This window comes from Halichoerus grypus, chromosome 9 (assembly GCF_964656455.1).
Source record: "Halichoerus grypus chromosome 9, mHalGry1.hap1.1, whole genome shotgun sequence".
Lineage (NCBI taxonomy): Eukaryota > Metazoa > Chordata > Mammalia > Carnivora > Phocidae > Halichoerus > Halichoerus grypus.
Window position 1 is genome coordinate 101,132,518 of NC_135720.1, and position 22,746 is coordinate 101,155,263.

Genomic DNA, 22,746 nt, shown 5'->3' on the forward strand with positions numbered 1-22,746 from the left:
CCATTGTCTCTCATGGTTCTTCTCCCCCTCCGATTTCTCCAGTTTGAATCTTAACTAGTAAAAGAGGACCAAGTAACAAATATTCTGGGACCAGTTAATAACCAGTTGGAGTCTCATTTGCATCAGTGACAAAATGAGGGAAATCATAACTACTTGTCAGAGTTATGGTGAAGACTATAAATATATAAAACTCTTAGCTTACAGTTCTGACAACGTCACTCAGCAAAGACAGAGTGAGAGGTAAGCCGTAAGCATTGTACTTATTGTGAAAATTCCAGCTAATGCCTTAGTGCTTGGACCTTAGAGACCACCTCGGGCACTGCCCTGGGCATCAAACAAGTAGCCCAATAAGTTTTACGGTCAGGAGAAACTTTACTATATACATGGATGGTGGGGGACATTTAGCTAGATGCTCAGAGATAAAGGAAAATTTACTAAATAAGTTGAATTATTTTATCTCCTGAGTTCACATTTTTCTTACTCCTTAAGAAGGAAATTCAAATATCACAGAACAGAAACAGGATCTTAAGAATTATGCAGGTTCAGAAAAATTGCTTGCTAATTTCTGTATTCCAATTGAATTTCAATTGAAGTATAATTAGGGATCTCCTTATAAAAGCAAAGTATTTTTACACTTAACGCATTGTCTACATAACCTTTTAAAATTACTGGGACATTAGGCAGGGCAGGAAAATGTCAACTACTTCAGCTTATCTCTCAAGTTATATTATTCTTTTCAGTCATAAATAGAAAAGTATAAACAGAATAAAATTAGATTTTTAAGACCAGTTTAGTAGCTATAGTCTCATACAACAAAATAAGAATGATTTAATAGGTTGTGGGTTTTGTGAGTTACTATTAGTTTGGCATAAATTTCAAAGTCAGAACTATTGACTTACGACAATCCTACTTCTTCAAAACCTTTAACTTATTTTTTTTAATAAATAATATTTAAGATTTTAAGTTTGTGGCTCCAATATTATGATTGAAGGGACATTAAGTCAGTAGTTGGTTTATATATTTGTTTACATGTGCTTAGTAATCACAATAAAATATGTGTAGGCTAATCTAATTTGGGAAATACACATTATTTTGCCCTCTTCTGTTGAGATATTGTATCAATTCTCTTCTCAGTGTCACAGCAAATGCTGTGGTTCAATGTCAAATCAGAAAATGTTGACTTAAAAGTGCCCAGATGTTTATCTGAAAATATAAACTTTTTAGTACAAGACTGAGTTCTAAATTGGATTATAAATAATGATGCTATGAATACTGGAATGCAGAGATCTTTTCAAGTGAATGATTTTGTTTGTTTAGGCTCGGCAGTTTAATGAATTTTACTTTTTTTTAAAGAATCTGCAAGTTTTATTAAAAAAAATATGTTTCTTTAATTAGATTATGAATTTTACTTATCATATAAAAGTATCATTTGATGGAAAAACAGATGTAGCTCCAGTCCTCATTTCAACCCTGTCACAGCCCAAAGGGGACCATTCCCCAGGGGAGAGTATAGCTGGCCAGTGCTGCAGTTGGGGGAAATGTGAACAGCCACAGGGTTGCCTTACTCCTTGAACTTCCACTCTTTGCAGAACATGGGGCAAAGCTGCTACACCTGCTGTGCATTGAGCCACTTGAGAATACAGTGCATGTGGTAGCAATGGGAGCACTGACCCCACACCCATGGGCACCTTGCCTTCCTGGCAGCAGCCATTAAAGTCCATCTCAGAGATGCTGAGTCCTCCTCCTGGGCTACCCAGAGCCAAGTGGCCACACCCTTCCAGTACTTAATCTTTACCTTCAAGGTAGTGGAGCCTCCCTAACCACGTGCTGCCCTGCCCACCTTCTGTTTTAGTGTTTTCATTTTTTAAATATATTCCCAGAAATAGAATTGCTAGATCATAAGTTAGTTCTATGTTTAATTTTTTCTTTGAGGATCTTCCATACTGTTTTCCATTATAGCTATACCAATTCACATTCCCACAAACAGTGTACAAAATTTCCTTAGCGTTTGTTATCTTTTGTCTTTTTGATGGCCATTCTAACAGGTATAAGGTGATATTTCATTGTGTTTTTGGTTTTTTTTTTAAGATTTATTTATTTGACAGAGAGAGACACAGCGAGAGAGGGAACACAAGCAGGGGGAGTGGGAAAGGGAGAAGCAGGCTTCCCACTGAGCAGGGAGCCTGATGTGGGGCCCCATCCCATGACCCTGAGATCATGACCCAAGCCGAAGGCAGATGCTTGATGACTGAGCCACCCAGGCGCCCTCTCATTGTGGTTTTAATTTACATTTCCCTAATGACTAGTGATATTGAACATTTTTTCATGTACCTGTTGGCCTTTCCTGTATCTTTGGAGAATATCAATTTAGGTCCTTTGCTCATTTGTTAATTGTGTTTTGTTTTGCTACTGAGTTATATGCATTCTTTATAGGTTTTGTATGTTAACCCCTTATCAGATATACCATTTGCAAATATGTTTTCCTATAAGTTGTCTTTTCACTCTGTTGGTTTCTCTTGTTGTATAGGAGCTTTTTAGTTGATGTAGTCTCGCTTGTTTATTTTTATTTTGTTGTTTATGCCTTAGGTGTCCTATCCAAAAAATTATTACCAAGACCCTGTCACGGAGCTTTATTTCTAGGTTTTCTTCTACAATTTTCATTGTTTCAGGTCCTACATTTAGGAGTTAAGTCTAAGTCACATTTTGAGTTAATTTTTCTGACTGATGTAACATATGGGTTTAGTTTCTTTTACATGTGAATATCCAGTTATCTGGCACCTTTTATTGAAAACACTGTCTTTTCTCCATTGAATATTCTTGGTTCCTTTGTCAAATATTAATGGACCTTATATGCTTGGGTTTATTTTCTGGGCTCTTGATTCTGTTTCATTGGTCTACTGGACTCCTTTTACACTAGTAACATATGGCTTTGATGACTATATCTTATAGTGTAGCTTGAAATCAGGAAGTGTGTGATGAGGAGTCCTGCTTTGGTTCTTTCTCAGGATTTCTTTGGCAATTTAGGGTCTTTTGTGATTCCATATAAATTTTAAGAGTGTTTTTTTCCTCCTTTGAAAAATGCCATTAGAATCCTGACAGGGATTGCTTTGAATCTATAGATGACTACTGGTAGTATTGATATTTTATATTAATTTATCTAATCCATGAATATGGGATGTTTTTCCATGTGTCTTCTTCCATTTCTTTAATCATTGTCTTATAGTTTTTAGAGTAGAGATATTTCACTTCCTTTAATTTCTATTATTTTTGATGCTATTGTAAATAAGATTTTTCAGAGAATTCACTGTATATAAAAATGCTATTGATTTTTGTATGGTAATGTTGTATCCTGCAACTACACTTAATTCATTGATTACAACAGGTTGTTTTGCGAGTCTTTAGAATTTTCTATTTCAAATTATGTCATCTGAAAATATAGATACTTTGACTTCTTCCTTTCCAATTCTGATACCACTGCTTTTTCTTTCCTGGAGTACTAGATAGTGCAATGTTAATAGGAATGGTAAGAGTGGGCACCCTTCTTTTGTTCCTGATCTTATAGGAAAAGTTTTCAGTCTTTCACCATCAAGTATGATGTTAGCTGTGGGTCTGTCCTATAGGATCTTTATTACATTGAGATATTTCCTTCTATGCCAAACTTAAGAGTTCTTATCATGAAAAAGTTTTTGTCATGAATAGCTATTGAATTTTGTCAAGTGCTTTTGCTGTACATATTAAGATCATATAATTATTTTCTTTCATTCTATTAATGTGATGTATCACATTGATTTGCATATGGTGAATCATCCTTGCAGTGCAGTGATAAATCCCATTTGATCACAGTGGATAATCCTATTAAAATTCTGTTGAGGGGCGCCTGGGTGGCTCAGTCGTTAAGCGTCTGCCTTAGGCTCAGGTCATGGTCCCAGGGTCCTAGGATCGAGCCCCGCATCGGGCTCCCTGCTCAGCGGGAAGCCTGCTTCTCCCTCTCCCACTCCCCCTGCTTGTGTTCCCTCTCTCGCTGTCTCTCTGTCAAATAAATAAATAAAATCTTTAAAAAAAAAAAATTCTGTTGAATTTGGTTTGCATTTTATTGAGAATTTTTGCATCTATGTTCATCAGGGATGTTGGCCTGGTTTCTGGTTTTGATATCTTCATAAAATGACTTTGGGAGTGTTCCCTACTCTTTGATTTTTCTTGGAAGAATTTGAGGAAGATTGGTGCTAATTTTTATTGAAATATTTGATAAAATTCAACAGTGAAGCCATCTGGTCCTCGGTTTTTCTTCATTGTAAGGTTTTTAGCCAATTTAATCTCCGTACTAGTGATTAGTCTGTTCAGTTTTCTATTTCTTTCTGTCTAATCATCACTTTTCTCATCTGAATGTGTGAATAATGTAATAATTATATTAAGATAAAAATTTGATAATGCATTTTCTAATTCAGAAAACACATACATATTACTTTGTAAATTGTACACATTCTTCACATATGATTTGCTTACATGTCCAGCTACAGTAAGTTTATCCAATATATCTCATTCTATGCTATTTACATAAAGAATATGATTCCTTTGAGCAAAAATTCCTATCAAAGTATTCAAAACAGTCTATACATTTAGTAAGCAATAGACTCCAAGATTTTTGATGCTTTACTTAGTAAACATGATGATGTTTAGATAAAGACATATTTCCTATTTATTTTTATTATGTTCAATTAGCCAACATATAGTACATCATTAGTTAGAATGGCTAAAGTTAACAAGACAGCTAATAACAAATGTTGGCAAGGATGTGGAGAAAGGGGAACCCTTTTACTATTTATTTTTATAACTACTTTATCATCATATATTAAGGGCCAATAACATGCCCTTACCAAAAAAAAAAAAAAAAAAAAAAAGTTTACTTTTATTACTTTCAGTACATATCTCTTTCTTGACCTATATAATTTAAAGAGTCGACTGACTTTACCCTATAAAGAGAGAAATTTAGTACACATAAGAATTCTTTCCCTTGTCATCAAATTTTTTGTTATTTGACTTTTAATGGTTTCCCTATTAAGTATATTAAAACTCTCTTTATTGGGGTGCCAGGGTGGTTCAGTCAGTTAAGCATCTGCCTTCAGCTCAGGTCATGATACTGGAGTCCGGGATGGAGCCCCACATCAGGGTCCCTGCTCAGTGGGGAGACTGCTTCTCCCTCTCCCACTCCCTCTGCTTGTGCTCTCTGATTCTCTGTCAATTGAATAAAATCTTAAAAAAACAAAACTATCAAATTTACAGACTACCAATTGATTCATACTATAAAAATGAGAATATTAGGATCTATACGTACTTCTGCATAGTTTCCCTAACTTTCCTATTTATACCAAGTATAGCATGACCTGTACAAGCAAAATAAAATCACATTTTAATTTTGTTACATAAACTAAAATAAAATCTGACTTCATCTTACAAGGCTTCCCAAAATATGTAATTCTATAATAAGATTATAACTGTGTAAACATTTTTGTAGAATAACTGTATTGTAGAAATGGAGATTGGAGCTATAGATAAGCATATGCTTTTCTCTATCTCCAAATAATCCTTTTAATTCAGAATAGTTCCAGCATCCAAAATAAAATTTAAATTTCTCACGTTTTATTAAGTGATTAAAATCATGCTGCATGGGGTGCCTGGGTGGCTCAGATGGTTAAGTGTCTGCCTTCAGCTCAGGTCATAATTCCAGGGTCCTGGGATAGCGCCCTGCATTGCATCGGGCTCTCTGCTCAGCGGGGAACCTGCTTCTCCCTCTCCCTCTGCCTGCCGCTCCCCCTGCTTGTGCGCTCTCTCTGTCAAATAAATAAAATCTTTAAAAAAAATTCATGCTGCATGTGTGTTTTTTCCCTTCATATTTGAACCACAGATATTTTATTCAATTCTTGTTTTCTCTGGAGTTTTTATACCTTTTTAAAATATATTTTTAACATGAGGATAAGCCTCCTCCAGTTTCTTAATGTTAGAATCTCGGGATTTTCTAACGTTAATCAAACTGGTGGTCTTATATATCCATTTGTCATCCTGGAGCTTCTTTGGTTTATTTCATAAATGAGATCTACTATTTCCAGAGTAGCATGACATCATCCTTTCCAGAGTATTTTAATGGCTAGGATATACAGTTATTTTTTTCAAGATAATGTTCAAGAGGAATTCTTTTTAATACTTGCCTGCCAAGATCTATTTCTCTTGTTAACATTTGGTACTTTTACTGGATAGTGCATTCCAGGGTTAAAGTCATTGCTACGTTGTTTTCCAACATCAGTGCTATCTTCAGGCAAGTTTGGTACCAATTAAGTATTTTCATTAAATGGTCACCCAATCCCTGTAATGGTATCCTATGCCTTGGTCCTCTCCCTCAGAAACCATGGAATCTTTGTTTTCATTCTAGAATATAGAAATTTTATGACAGTATTTCCAAATGTAAATCTTTTATAATTTTTTTTCTATCCTCTTTCTAAAAGGCCTATTATATGGGTCCTCTACTTTTTTTTCCTTGTATTTTCCATTTCTTTTAGTTTTGCCATTAACACATTTTTATATTTCATATGTTCTTACTTTCCCAATCCTTTGTTTTTCCCAAAGCATTCCTTCTAGCTTATGGAGTCACTGTTCACTCAAATGTCTCTAAGGATACTAACTAGATATTTTTTATGTTTTTCTTCTTTTACATTATCATTTTCCTCAGGTGTTAGTTTTTATTTGTTCTTCTTGACCGTTCTCTTTGGATTACCTGCCTTTCTCAAAAGTCTAGTGATCTTTCCTGGTCAATACATATTAATGAATAAAATACTATACTGGTAAATACAGATGTTGGAGGTTTCCTCTGAAAATGCATTAACCTATCCCTTCACTCCCAAAAGTTCTTGTTCCTAAATTGGGTGGCTGACTGCAAGCACTGTGTGCATAGTCTGCCAGACTTCACTTTAGAATAAGCAGGCTGTGGAGTGGTTACAAACTGGAAACTTACCTTATGCAATTACTTCACTATCTTTAACTGAAATTTTTGACTTCTATTTTTAGTATTCAAATAATAAATGCTGTCATATCCTCTTCCAGAGGAAAATTCTTTTACTAAGAAAGTATAGTAGCTGGGTCCACAATCTAGTCATATTTTATAACAATTTCTAAATTTGAGTACAAATCAAGGGTATCCAAGAGTCTTATGACAATAGCAAGTGTTGGAAATCTGTCTCAGTTTGTGATAATCCATAAATATTAAAGACCATGGACACATTGGATTTTGGATCCTCACTTCTTACATGCCCTCCACGGATGGATGAGTTATAAGGGATCTTAGATTCTTTAGTGTTCTAGATATAATTTCTTTGTAACAAACTGCCTCAAACCTTAGTGTCACAGAAAATCATTTATCATACTCAGGGATTCTGTAGGATAGGAATTTGGACAAGGCACAGCAGAGACAGGTTCTCCCTGTCCCACTACATTTGGGGCTTCAGATAAATGATGCAAAACCTCGTTCCTAGAATGATCCAAAAGCTCATTCCCTCATGTATCTAGAGGTCTACTCTGACTGATGGTCAGCAGCCTCAGTTACTCTCCACATGTTTTTTTTTTTTTTAAGATTTTATTAATTTATTTGAGAGAGACAGAGAGAGAGAGCGCATGCAAGAGAGCACGAGCAAGGGACATGGCAGAGGAAGAGGTAGAAGCAGGCTCCTGGCTGAGCAGGGAGCCCGATGTGGGGCTTGATCCCAGAATCTGGAATCATGACTTGAGCTGAAGGCAGATGCTTAACAGACTGAACCACCCAGGTGCCCCTCCTCATGGTTTTTTAAATGGACTATGACAGCTGGAGTCCAAAGACAAGAAAGCAAAGAGCAGGCAGACTCCTATCACCTATTATGACCTAACCTCAGAAATCACATAGTATCATTTCTGTCACATTCCATTAATTGAAGCCAGAAGCAAAAATAAACTACTTCTTGATGGGGTATGACAAAATTCTGGAAGATAATTTGGCCCTGGAATATTGCTGTGATCATTTTTGCAAATACAACCTGCCACCATCTACCATCTGTCCCAACAATCTCCATCCCTTCAACATGCAAAATATACCCACCCGTCTCCACTTAACTATTGGCTGTGCTAATTACTTCAAAATGTGGAACTCAGTAGAGAGAGTGTTTCTCTTTCCTGTTACCAGCTGAAAATTTTAAGGCTGAAAGTTAGAATTCTTTGTAGGCTTATCCCCTCATGTCAGACAATTGATGTCTTTTGCATGGGGCCTCTGTTCCTCTCCACATGGGCCATTTTGAACTTCCTCACAGCTTGCTGTCTGAACTCTAAAGGGGTGTGTGTGTGTGTGTGTGTGTGTGCGTGTGCAGAGAATAGGAGGGAAGAGAGGAAAGGCACTCTAGGGGAAAGTCCTATCCCATTTTATGATATAGCTTTAAGAATTAGTGTCATTTCAGCTGCTTTTTAGTTGTTGAAACAGTTAAAAATCTTGTCTGCATTTAAGGGAGAAAGAAATAGATTTCATTTACTTCAGGAGATGGGCAGATCTAAAAGAGCATTTGGCCATCTTTGGAAAATAAAATCTGCCACACTTGGTTTTGTTCTACTTCCTATGTTGAAGGGCAGTGAGAGAGTGGGCAGCAAGAAAGTATTCATTATAGCCTAGGAACAGAACCACACTTGCAAAAATTTCTCTTTGTATCATTCAATTCTTCTGTACTTTGCACCCTCTAAAATCAGTCATCACATCTCTAGAATCTTCAGGCTTTGGAGTGTGTAAGGGTGCCTTTCTGTTTGTGTGAGTAGTGCCCGTGTCTCTGTGTGCAAGTGCACATGTGTGTGTGTTTGTGTGAGAGCGCACGTATCTGTGTGTGTTAAAGGATCCTTTCTGCCATTCTTTGTTTAACCTGTCTTTTCTTGCCCTGAGCAGTAAGCAGCCAGCCTGAGATCCAGGAAATGATCGTTAGGGGGATGAATATGGTTCTGTTTGTATTCAGACCAAAGTCTAATTCAAATAGAAGTTGACAGTAAATCAACAAGAAAAGCAAACTTGGGACATTTCCCTCTTGGAAGAGTGCGGACTCATTTCCTCATCACATTAGAGAATGTATTATAGTCCTTATATGTTCTTATAGTGACAAAGGAGATAAGACTGTGCTAATGGGCTTTGTTGGACTCTGTTTTCTGTGATTCAGCATCATTTCATGGCTAAAGCAGCAGAGACAAGAAACATATGTTTATTTTTTTTAATTATAAGTGAATACGGTATTGTTTTTCCTGCTAGATCTTAAATAATCATGAGAATACAACAATATAACTTGTGTAATTGGAAAGAAAGAAGTATTTAAAAAAGACAGTATGAATGTACCACTATCCCACACTCTAGTGAGAGAAAAATTAATACTTAATCAGCTTGATCTGGTGATTTGTATTATCACACCAAGATTAAATTAAAACTTTTCCCCCATAGAGATTTTCATACTATATAAAACATGTATAGTGAAATTTAATAGATCTATATGAAGACTCTAAGCAGCTGACTAAATATCATGAAACACATATTAAGCAATTGGAAAAGATATATTTAATGTATTACAGTGAATGTTCTTTTTTTTTTTTTTAAAGGTTTATTTATTCATTCGAGACACAGAGATACAGAGAGAGAGAAAGAATATGAGCAGGGGGAGAAGCAGGGGAGGGGGAGAAGCAGGCTTCCCGCTGAGCAGGGAGCCCAATGCGGGGCTCGATCCCAGGACCCTGGGATCATGACCTGAGCCGAAGGCAGACGCTTAACCATCTGAGCCACCCAGGCACCCCTACAGTGAATGTTCTTATAGTGAGAAGAGATAATTCAAAGAGTAAACATTAAACAACCTCCATGTTGGGCACAGTCCTAAGATGTATATACCATAAATAGGTAAAAACCTGAAAATAATTTAAAAACAAAAATCTATTTGTAACCTTCATGTGCTCAGCATTGAGCAAGGCAATTCAGTACTTAGGAAGGATGTACTCTGTCCTTTAGAGATTTTATTATTTTTTTTAAATTTAATTTTATTATGTTATGTTAATCACCATACATTACATCATTAGTTTTTGATGTGCTGTTCCAGGATTCATTGTTTGTGTATAACACCCAGTGCTCCATGCAGTACATGCCCTCTTTAATACCCATCACCAGGCTAACCCATCCCCCCACCCCCCTCCCCTCTAGAACCCTCCATTTGTTTCTCAGAGTCCATAGTCTCTCATGGTTCGTCTCCCCCACCGTATAGGTCTTAACTATCAAACTTGTTATGAAAGGTATTGTTGATAAGTGCTAAAACAGTATCTCCTTTCTATTCAGTACTATCTCAACATAGTGTGGATAATTTAGCTGCAGTAGTGACTTGAGTTTACCACAAGCAAGCAGTTACTGCAAATGCAATTTTGATGCCAGATACTCCCTGAAGGGACCCACCTAGATGCTTGATATAGGAGAGACAGGTTGGCTTTGCTCAGGGCATTTCCTGACACAGTGAGTGGTATTTCCTTTGAAAGTTGGCTAAGGCATTTAGCCTGATGCAATAAATATCTGTCCAAAACTCCACATCAGTGAGGGTGGTGGAAGATCACAGATGTTGGATGAGAACAAACTGGGTTCAAATATTAGTTTCATTATACACAATTTGTGCCTTAAGCAAGTTATATAGGGCCTCTGAACCCCAGGTCCCAAAGATAATAAAACCTGTCCTTTTTACCTTACAAGTTTATCGGGAGGATCGTGTAACTTGTTAGGGCAGGAACTATGTAAACACAGAGTTCCATACCAACTTTAATTATACTTATTGTCCTATGGATAAATGAGAAGCAGGTTTCCTTCCCATTAAATTTTCATCAGTGTCTGCTCCTCTATCATACCTGAAGATTTATACTTTGAGAGTGTTAAAGCCTATTCCCTTTCTGTATTTCCCAGATATACCTAGGTGCCAATTACTAGGGATTCTTTATTTCTAAAACTGAATAAGAATTCGGGATTAAGGTCCAAGAACCAGGGGATAATTAAAAAAAAAAACAAACATTTTGATCTGCAGTAAACCTTGAGGGATATTTTCAAGTCTAGTTTACTCAGCACAGTCTGCTTTATGTAAATAAAGAACACGGAATTCAATAGGATTTTCAGAAATTTTCAGCTCCTAAATTGTTCCTACTGAGCATTACTGTTCCATAAACATTACCCTAGTTTGGGAAATTGCCAGAAAACTTAGGTTGGTACACAATTAAGTTTTCTGTCTTTTTTTTTTTACTATTCTTTACTCTGACAGATTTCTTCCTTTAGCTCTCCGAGAAACAAATAGAAATCCTTCTTTCTTTGGGTCTTAATTCCATATTGCAGCCAATTTGACTCAACCACAGTTATACTAAATACCGTCTTTAAGAATAGTCAAGTCCTAATTGTCCTAATAAAAACTGTCCCCAAAAAAGCCTGTAACAAAAAGCTACTCCTCTGTGGCGGGGCTTCTTGTCTTAGTCACCAGCTTGCCGCTACTGGAGAAGGATGTTGGCTGAATTCATAAATGTGTATATCAGGCAAATACAGCATGCCATTTTTTGACTTATCTGTCTTTTCCTTGCAGTAGTTCCTTGCCAGCAGAAGGGGCATGCTACCTTTTTCAGCATATATTCTGAGCATCTCTGTGGATCACAACTGTGTAGGACACTATCTCCTCTTTTCTGGGTCAGAACATAGTGGAACAAATATGTCTTTAGCAGATAAGCATTTTCATTTTTACGGTCACACACAAAAGCACAAACATCTACAGAACAGTGTACCTACCATCCCTAATTGAGTGAATAAAAAGTAGCTGAAAACCAAAAGCTGGATAATGAATTAAAACAGTACCATAAAAATAAAAGGCAGATAATTAGAATCTAAAATAGTTGTTTTTAAAGTTCTCCAGAGGCCCTTTAATGGGTGTGTTTATGTTTATATATAGCAGATGGCTAGGAACATGCAGTGCCTGTTAATTTTAAAAACATTTTGGAAATAGTAGGCAAGTAATGTTTCTCCTAACCAATACATGTCCTCCTTTGCATGTCTTCCAGAATCTGTTTACTAGCTGCCATATTGGCTCTATATATGTTCAATAAGTTTTCTTCTCTTTTCTTCTTCTATTATGGTAATTTTACTTAATTTGTTTAATGTGGTACCAGTACCTTATGGGCTGAGGGACAATCAGAGTGGTCAAGTAGTCCTGGCTATTTTAGAAAAAAAGACCTGCCACTGTTTGCTCTTGAGGGACTTTCTAGGGAGAGTAGACTGAAGGTCACATCTGTGAAGATGCTCCCATCATCATAGGGCAGAAGTTTCTCCCAGACAGAAAAGTAGTGACATTAGCCTTGATTCTCAATCATCGTTAGTAATGGCTCTGTGAAAAATATTTCTGTGGAGGTCATTCTGTTGAACTTTAGGCAATATCCAAGCATAATTGCTCAAAATCCTGGGCGAGACCCGACTGTGGCTACAGTGCATGGCGCAAATTTATCAGGATAGAAAGTTGAGCCATTAGCTAGAGATGACCAGAGGCTAGAACCACCAAGACTGGTCAGTGCACACAAAAAGCGTATCAATCAGGAATAAACCCAAAAGCCTTCAGAAATATTCACACTACAAAGGCATTTCCATTCAACTTCACTGAACTATGGCCATGATTTTCAAGAGTTTAGCTGCTTCCTTTTCTAAGAGAAGAGCCACAAAAAAGTTCACTGTGAGATGCAGGCAGTTATCCAGGAAATCTAATTCCTTCATAAAAACTGAAGTATTCTCCATGAAGAGAAAACCCAAAAGAAACTTCCAGGTGACCAACACTGCACAATACACAGTTTGAGGGCCTACTACATATATCCTTTAAAACTGAAATTTAGGGGTGCTTGGGTGGCTCAGCTGGTTAAGCCTCTGACTCTTGGTTTCAACTCAGGTCATGATCTCGGGGTCGTGAGATTGAGCCCCAAGTCAGGGTCCACACTCAGCTGAGGGTCTGCTTGCAATTCTCTCTCTCTCCTGCTGCCCTCCCCCTGCTCACACTTGATCGTGCTCTTAAAATCTTTTTTTAAAAATTAAAAAAATAATGGAAATTTAGCTTGTAATTCCTACATTTATTCAGGAAATATTTATTGAGCACCCACTGTAAGTCAGACACTAGTCTAGAATAATCAGTGAACATCACAAAAAGTCTCAGCCGGGGAGTTTCCATGCAAGTAAAATAATTCAACAGGTAAAAAGAAGTGTAGTTAAGAAGGCTAATAGCATTCAAATCACAATGTCATTCAACTGGTAAGTTGCTGAGTCTGAATTTGAACCCAAAACCAAAACCTGTGTTTCTCCCACTGAGCAAATATACTAAAAGTGGGTCTGCATACCTATATTAATTACACAAAACCCACTAGCAATTTCTCTACAGTTAAGAGGATTTATGCCATTTGTAAGACTACCTAGTTTTCTTTTAAAAAGTTTATTTCCAGACAATGTTCATCTACCATTATGAGAAAAAAAGTCCAGGATTTTAGACACTGTAGATTATAAAAATTTTGGTAAAAATCATATTTATACTATTTAAGAGGGCATATATACTGCACTCTTTATATTCTCTCAGTATAGGACTCTATATACTGAAAGATGCCATGAAAGAATCAGGCAATTATTAAAGAAACTGACATTTTTAAAGAGTTTCTTAAAATATAAAAGTTATGTTTTTATCTAGTCAAAACAAATATGCTAGAAATTAGTTGATTTCATCTTTTAATGCATTTTATTTTTAGTTTTTGCAGAGTTCATAATCTAATATGAAATCTCTTATGCTATTTTGAACGAGACATTCAATTGACCTCTTGATCTCTCAATCCAGAAGATGTCAATGACTGCCTGAGGGCAGCCTCACAGAGCATAGATCTTCCTTGATTTATGACGGGGTTATGTCCCAATAAACCCACCATAAGTTGAAAATATCATAAGTCAAAATGTATTTAATACACATAATCTACTGAATATCATAGCTTAGCTTAGCCTACTTTAATCATGCTCAGAACACTTACATCAGCCTACAATTGGACAAAATCACTAAAACAAAGCCTATTTTATAATTAAGTGTTGAATATCTTATGTCATTTATTTAATACTGCACTGAAAGTGAAAAACAAAATGGTTGTGTGGGTACAAAATGGTTGTAAGTGTATCATTTGTTTATCTTCATGATCTGTTGGCTGACTGGGAACTATGGCTCACTACTACTGCCCAGCATCCTGAGAAAGTATTATACCACGTATTGTTAGCCTCAGAAAGATTAGAGTTCAAAATTGAAATACAGTTTCTATTGAATGCATATGACTTTCACATTACTGTAAAGTCAAACCACGGTAAGTTGGGGACGATCTGTGCCATATACTCCAACATGTGGAAGACAGAGGTGAGAATTCCCATAATCATCACCAGGAGATGTCTAAAAGTTTGTTGGTGGTCTCCAAGATGTCCTACAGTTAGGAAAGGTAGGAAAATAAAAAGGATCATGGACTAGACAAGGGCTGTGGAGATGAAGGCCATTGACAAGATGAGACCCATCAACACAGGATATGGATATGGCAACCTGGCAGGGGGAAAATCAGTTGTGTTGTGTGTAGGGGTGGGGAGGTGGCAGAAACTGAGAGGATAATGGAAGGCAGTGGTCAGATTTTGAAGGGCCTCAAGTACTCAAGTACTAAGCTAAAATGTTTGTTTTGTTGATACTTTGAGGATCACTGAGATATTATAAGATGGAAAATAACATGGTCTTATTTTGGTTTTAAAAAATTATGTTACCTTCTGTGAGGAGGGTAAAGTAGAGAGAATCAAGTCGGGTGGCTATCACAATAGTGACAGCTTGAATTATAGCACTGGCAGCAAAGATGTAAAGAGATATATTCAAAATATATTTATGAATAAAGTCAGCAACACATCTTTAGTGAATTGATTGAGTAGATATCGGGTACTTAGAATGAGGTGACTAGGCTGATTCCCAACTGTCTGCCTTAGATAGCTTGATAGAATATGGAGTCTAATTAGGGGAACAATAGAAACAAGTTTGGAAAAAAGAGGAGTCAATTTTGGACTGGTGTTTTGGCACAAATGGATGTCCTATCAGCTAGTGTAGTGAGCTGTTGGATACATTGTTCCATAGTCCTCTGATAAATCTGAACTAATGGAGCAATAAAAGGAAAAATATCCTGCAGGCAGCCATGGCTTCCCAAGTAGCCCAGTTCACAAGTAGCATCTCTTCTGGATTCATCACAGTCTGATATCTGGTTCTCAGTATCATAGACCCTGGGAAATTATTTATTCAGGATCCCAGAATTAATGGGACTAAAGTGTACTGACTCACACTAATAAAATTTCAAGGAAACCAATGTATAAAAAAGGAATATAACTGTATAAAGTTACTAAAATAGAAAGTAATGATTAAGTACTTTAAATACTCACCAATCTACCTTTTTCATTCTACCCTCTAAGCAGTTTTCAGGGGAAGCCTAAGAATCAGAGGGTTGCTTGAGGAGCACAGAATCAAAATACTGATAATGCCAAGATAGGGAGCAAGATGGAGGAGTAGGAAACCTGGATTTCATCTGGTCCCAGGAATTCAGCTAGATAGGGATCAAACCATCCTGAACACCTACGAACTCAACAAGAAATCGAAGAAAAGAATAGCAACAACTCTCTGAACAGAAAAGCGACCACTTTCTGGAAGGTAGGACATGCGGAGAAGTGAATCCGAGGTGATATTCGGGAGGATAGACGGCGGGGAAGGGGGCCTCTGTCGGCCGCTTCTGGCAAGTGATAGAGCCACGGAGCACAAAATCGGAACTTTTAGAAGTTGGCTCCGCTGAGGGACGTCGCTCCAGTGGCTAAGTGGGGGGTGGAATCCTCGCGGGACAGTGTGGTCTCAGGACCCTCGGGGTCACAGAAAGACGGGGGTGCCTGAGCGCGGTGGAGCTCCCAGGTATCAGAGCGGGGAAGCCGGCTGCAGAGACGGAGCCGAGGCGCGGGCTCTCAGCTCGGGGTTGCCATAAACTGTCATCCGCGGCACAGTCGGGCCACTGCTCCTCCAGCAGGGACCCAACAAGCGGCAGATCCGGGGAGACTCCCCTTCCTTCCCCGGGAGGAGCGGCATGGGAGTGCACCACAGGGATCTGCTGGGTTTGGAGACTCCACACAGGGTGGGGTGCCAGAGATAGAAACGCTCGGTCACAGGCCGGGTGAGCACCGAGGGCGGCCGGAGACCGGGGAGACGGGAGTGATTGACTGCTTTTCTCTGGGGGTTCACTGAGGAGCGGGACCCCGAGTTCTCGGCTCCTCCGGGGCGGAGACTGGGAGGCCTCCATTTTCACTCTCGGCCTCCAAAGCCCAACGGAAAGCTTGCAGAGAACAAAAGCTCCAAAGAGCAAACCCGAGCAGATTACTTAGCCTGGACCGGCAAGGGCGGGGCAATTTCGCCTCTGGCAAAGACATTTGGGAACCACGGCAACAGGCCCCTCCCCCAGAAGATCAGCGAGAACAGCCAGCCAAGACCAGGTTTACCGATCAGTGAGAATGGCAGAACTCCAGCGCTAGGGGAATAATGCACATAGAATCCATGGCTTTTTTACCATGATTCTTTAGTCTTTTGAAGTTAATTTTTTTTTAACTTTTTTTTTTGAATTTTTCTTTTTCCCTTTTTCAACCAAAATCTTATCAATCCCTTTTTTAAAAAACATTTTTATTTTTCATTTTTAGAGTCATAGTCTATCCATTCATAGTAGTTATCCTTATTTTTGGCATATATATATATATATATATATAAGTTGTTCTCTCTTTAAAATTTTGAGATACAGTTTCTTCTAACAGATCAAAATATACCCTAAATCTCTAGTGTATGGCTTTGTTCTAGTCTCCTGCCTGATCACATTCTCTCCCTTTTTTTTTTCTTTTCTTTTTTAAATCCTCTTCTTTCTTTTTCAAACAACTTATCTTATCAATTCCTTTTATAAAATCCTTTATAATCTTCATCTTTACAGTCATATTCCATCCCTTCATTGTATTAACCTTATTTTTGTACATATATAAGCTTTCCTTTCTTTAAAATTTTGGGAGGCACTTTCTTCTAACAGAGCAAAATACACCCAAAATCTAGTGTGTGGCACTGATCTATGCACTAGCCTGATCATATCTGATCATATTGTTTTTTTCATTTTGTTCTGTTTTTGTTTGTTTTTATATTTTTCTTTTTCTTTCTTTTTTCTTTTTCTTTTTTCTTTCTTTCCCTTTCTTTTTCCCCGGTTTCAGGTCTTTTCTGATTTGCTTAGAGTATATTTTCTGGGGAAGTTGTTAGCCTGTTAGCATTTTGTTCTCTCATTCATCTATTCTCCTCTGGACAAAATGACAAGATGGAAAAAAATCACCTCAACAAAAAGAACAAGAGGCAGTACCGACTGCCAGGGACCTACTCAATACAGACATTAGTATGATGTCAGAACTAGAGTTCAGAATGATGATTTTAAAGATACTAGCTGGGCTTGAAAAAAGCATGGAAGATATTAGAGAAACCCTTTCTGGAGAAATAAAAGAACAAAAATCTAACCAAGTCAAAATCAAAAAGGCTATAAATGAGGTGCAATCAAAAATGGGGACTGTAACCACTAGGATAAATGAGACAGAAGAGAATATTAGTGATATAGAAGACCAAATGATGGAAAGTAAAGAAGCTGAGAAAAAGAGAAATAAACAACTACTGGATCACGAGGGCAGAATTTGAGACATAAGCGATACATTAAGACAAAACAACATTAGAATAATTGGGATTCCAGAAGAAGAAAGAGAGAGAGGGGCAGAAGGTATATTGGAGCAAATTATAGCAGAGAACTTCCCTAACTTGGGGAAGGAAACAGGCATCAAAATCCAGGAGGCACAGAGAACCCCTCTCAAAATCAATAAAAATAGGTCAACACCCCGACATCTAATAGTAAAACTTACGAATCTCAGATACAAAGAGAAAATCCTGAAAGCAGCCCGGGACAAGAGATCTGTAACCTACAATGGTAGAAACATTAGATTGGCAAAAGACCTATCCACAGAGACCTGGCAGGCCAGAAAGGACTGGCAGGATATATTCAGAGCACTAAATGAGAAAAATATGAGTCCAAGAATACTATATCCAGCTAGGCTGTCATTGAAAATAGAAGGAGAGATAAAAAGCTTCCAGGACAAACAAAAACTAAAGGAATTTGCAAACACGAAACCAGCCCTACAAGAAATCTTGAAAGGGGTCCTCTAAGCAAGAGAGAGCCTAAAATCAACACAGTCCAGAAAGGAACACAGACAATATACAGTAACAGTCACCTTGCAGGCAATACAGTGGCAATAAATTCATATCTTTCAATAGTTACCCTGAATGTAAATGGGCTAAATGCTCCAATCAAAAGACACAGGCTATCGGATTGGATAAAAAAACAAGACCCATTGATATGCTGTCTGCAAGAGACTCATTTTAGAGCCAAAGACACCTCCAGATTGAAAGTGAGGGGGTGGAAAATCATTTACCATGCTAATGGACACCAAAAGAAGGCTGGGGTGGCAATCCCTGTATCAGACAAATTAGATTTTAAACCAAAGACTGTAATAAGAGATGAGGAAGGACACTATATCCTACTTAAAGGGTCTATCCAACAAGAAGATCTAACAATTGTAAATATCTATGCCCCTAACATGGGAGCAGCCAATTATATAAGGCAATTGATAACAAAAGCAAAGAAACACATTGACAACAATACAATAACAGTGGGGGACTTTCACACCCCCCTCACTGAAATGGACAGATCATCTAAGCAAAAGATCAACAACGAAATAAAGACTTTAAATGACACACTGGACCAAATGGACTTCACAGACATATTCAGAACATTCCATCCCAAAGCAACGGAATACACATTCTTCTCTAGTGCCCATGGAACATTCTCCAGAATAGATCACATCCTAGGTCACAAGTCAGGTCTCAACTGGTACCAGAAGATTGGGATCATTCCCTGCATATTTTACGACCACAATGCTTTGAAACTAGAACACAATCACAAGAGGAAAGTCGGTAAGGACTCAAATACATGGAGGCTAAAGAGCATCCAACTAAAGAATGAATGGGTCAACCAGGAAATTAAAGAAGAATTAAAAAATTCATGGAAACAAATGAAAATGAAAACACAACTGTTCAAAATCTTTGGGATGCAGCAAAGGCAGTCCTAGCAGGAAAGGATACAGCAATACAAGCCTTTCTCAAGAAACAAGTAAGGTCTCAAGTACACAACCTAACCCTACACCTAAAGGAGCTGGAGAAAGCACAGCAAATAAAGCCTAAACCCAGCAGGAGAAGAGAAATAATAAAGATCAGAGCAGAAATCAATGAAATAGAAACCAAAAGAACAGTAGAACAGATCAACGAAATGAGGAGCTGGTTCTTTGAAAGAATTAACAAGATTGATAAACCCCTGGCCAGACTTATCAAAATGAAAAGAGAAATGACCCAAATAAACAAAATCATGAAAGAGGAGAGATCACAACCAACACCAAAGAAATACAAACAATTATAAAAACATATTATGAGCAGCTCTATGCCAGCAAATTAGATAATCTGGAAGAAATGGATGCATTCCTAGAGATGTATCAACTACCAAAACTGAACCAGGAAGAAATAGAAAACCTGAACAGACCTATAACCATTAAGGACACTGATGCAGTCATCAAAACTCTCCCAACAAACAAAATCCCAGGGCCAGATGGCTTCCCAGGGGAATTCTACCAAACATTTCAAGAAGAATTAATACCTATTCTTCTGAAACAGTTCCAAAAAATAGAAATGGAAGGAAAACTTCCAAACTCGTTTTATGAGGCCACCATTACCTTGATCCCCAAACCAGACAAAGACCCCATCAAAAAGGAGAATTACAGACCAATATCCTTGATGAACATGGATGCAAAAATTCTCACCAAAATACTAGCCAATAGGATCCAACAGTACATTAAAAGGATTATTCACCACGACCAAGTGGGATTTATCCATGGGCTGCAAGATTTGTTCAACATCCACAAATCAATGTAATACAATACATTAATAAAAGAAAGAACAAGAACCATATGATCCTCTCAATAGATGCAGAAAAAGCATTTGACAAAGACAGCATCCTTTCTTGAACAAAACTCTTCAGAGTATAGAGACAGAGGGAGCACACCTCAATATCATAACAGCCATCTATGAAAAACCCACAGCAAATATCATTCTCAATGGGCAAAAACTGAAAGCTTTCCCCCTAAGGTCAGGAACGCGGCAGGGATGTCCACTATCACCACTGCCATTCAACATAGTATTAGAAGTCCTAGCCACAGCAGTCAGACAACAAAAAGAAATAAAAGGCATCCGAATTGGCAAAGAAGAAGTCAAACTCTCACTCTTTGCAGATGATATGATACTTTATGTGGAAAACCCAAAAGACTTCACCCCAAAACTGCTAGAACTCATACAGGAATTCAGTAAAGTGGCAGGATATAAAATCAATGCACAGAAATCAGTGGCATTCCTATACACGAACAACAAGACAGAAGAAAGAGAAATTAAGGAGTCGATCCCATTGACAATTGCACCCAAAACCATAAGATACCTAGGAATAAATCTAACCAAAGAGGCAAAGAATCTGGACTCAGAAAACTATAAAATACTCATGAAAGATATTGAGGAAGACACAAACAAATGGAAAAACGTCCCATGCTCATGGATTGGAAGAACAAATATTGTGAAGATGTCAGTGCTACCTAGAGCTATCCATACATTCAATGCAATCCCCATCAAAATAGCATCCACTTTTTTCAAAGAAATGGAACAAATAATCCTAAAATTTGTATGGAACCAGAAAAGACCTCGAATAGCCAGAGGAATGTTGAAAAAGAAAAGCAAAGCTGGTGGCATCACAATTCCAGACTTCCAGCTCTATTACAAAGCTGTCATCATCAAGACAGTATGGTACTGGCACAAAAACAGACACATTGATTAATGGAACAGAATAGAGAGCCCAGAAATGGACCCTCAACTGTATGGTCAACTAATCTTTGACAAAGCAGGAAAGAATGTCCAATGGAAAAAAGACAGTCTCTTCAACAAATGGTGTTGGGAAAATTGGACAGCCATATGCAGAGAATGAAACTGGACCATTTCCTTACAGCACACACAAAAATAGACTCCAAATGGTTGAAAGACCTCAGTGTGAGACAGGAGTCCATCAAGATCCTAGAGGAGAACACAGGCAGCAACCTCTTCGACCTCAGCCGCAGCAACTTCTTCCTAGAAACATCGCCAAAGGCAAGGGAAGCAAGGGCAAAAATGAACTATCGGGACCTCATCAAGATAAAAAGCTTTTGCACAGCAAAGGAAACAGTCAACAAAACCAAAAGACAATTGGCATAATGGGAGAAGATATTTGCAAATGACATATCAGATAAAGGGCTAGTATCCAAAATCTATAAAGAACTTCTTAAAGTCAACACCCAAAGAACAAAGGATCCAATCAAGAAATGGGCAGAAGACATGAACAGACATTTTTCAAAAGAAGACATCCAAATGGCCAACAGACACATGAAAAAGTGCTCAACATCGCTCGGCATCAGGGAAATCCAAACCTCAATGAGATACCACCTCACACCAGTCAGAATGGCTAAAATTAAGAAGTCAGGAAACGACAGATGTTGGCGAGGATGCAGAGAAAGGGGAACCTTCCTATACTGTTGCTGGGAATGCAAGCTGTTGCAGCCACTCTGGAAAACAGTATGGAGGTTCCTCAAAAAGTTGAAAATAGAGCTACCATATGATCCAGCAATTGCACTACTGGGTATTTACCCCAAAGGCACAAATGTAGGGATCTGAAGGGGTATGTGCGCCCCGATGTTTATAGCAGCAATGTCCACAATAGCCAAACTGTGGAAAGAGCCAAGATGTCCATCGACAGATGAATGGATAAAGAAGATGTGGTATATATAGGCAATGGAATATTATGCAGCCATCAAAAAGAATGAAATCTTGCCATTTGCAACAACGTGGATGGAACTGGAGGGTATTATGCTGAGCAAAATAAGTCAATCAGAGAAAGACATGTATCATATGACCTCATGATATGAAGAATTCTTAATCTCAGGAAACAAACTGAGGGTTGCTGGAGTGGTGGAGGGTGGGAGGGATGGGGTGGCTGGGTGATAGACCTTGGGGAGGGTATGTGCTATGGTAAGCGCTGTGAAGTGTGCAACTGTTGAATCACAGATCTGAACCTCTGAAGCAAATAATACATTATATGTTAAAAAAAAAGAAGACGACAGCAGGAGGGGAAGAATGAAGGGGGGGAAATCGGAAGGGGAGACAAACCATGAGCCTATGGACTCTGAAAAACAAACTGAGGGTTCTAGAGGGGAGGGGGGTGGGAAGATGGGTTAGCCTGGTGATGGGTATTAAAGAGGGCACGTTCTGCATGGCGCACTGGTTGTTATATACAAACAATGAATCATGGAACACTACATCAAAAACTAATGATGTAATGTATGGTGATTAACGTAACATAATAAAAAAAATACTGATAATGCCATGGAAAGGGAATAAAATATAATAAACATCACTTTCAGGTAACTCACACAAATTCAGTAATTTACACAATATTTTAATTGTTCAA

At 37.9% G+C, this 22,746-nt stretch overlaps 1 pseudogene; it reads right to left on the reverse strand.

The window, feature by feature from the left end:
- Positions 1–1,561: 1,561 nt before the first annotated feature.
- Positions 1,562–22,746, reverse strand: part of LOC144378927 (anaphase-promoting complex subunit 11 pseudogene) — a 56,772-nt pseudogene continuing 35,587 nt past the window's right edge.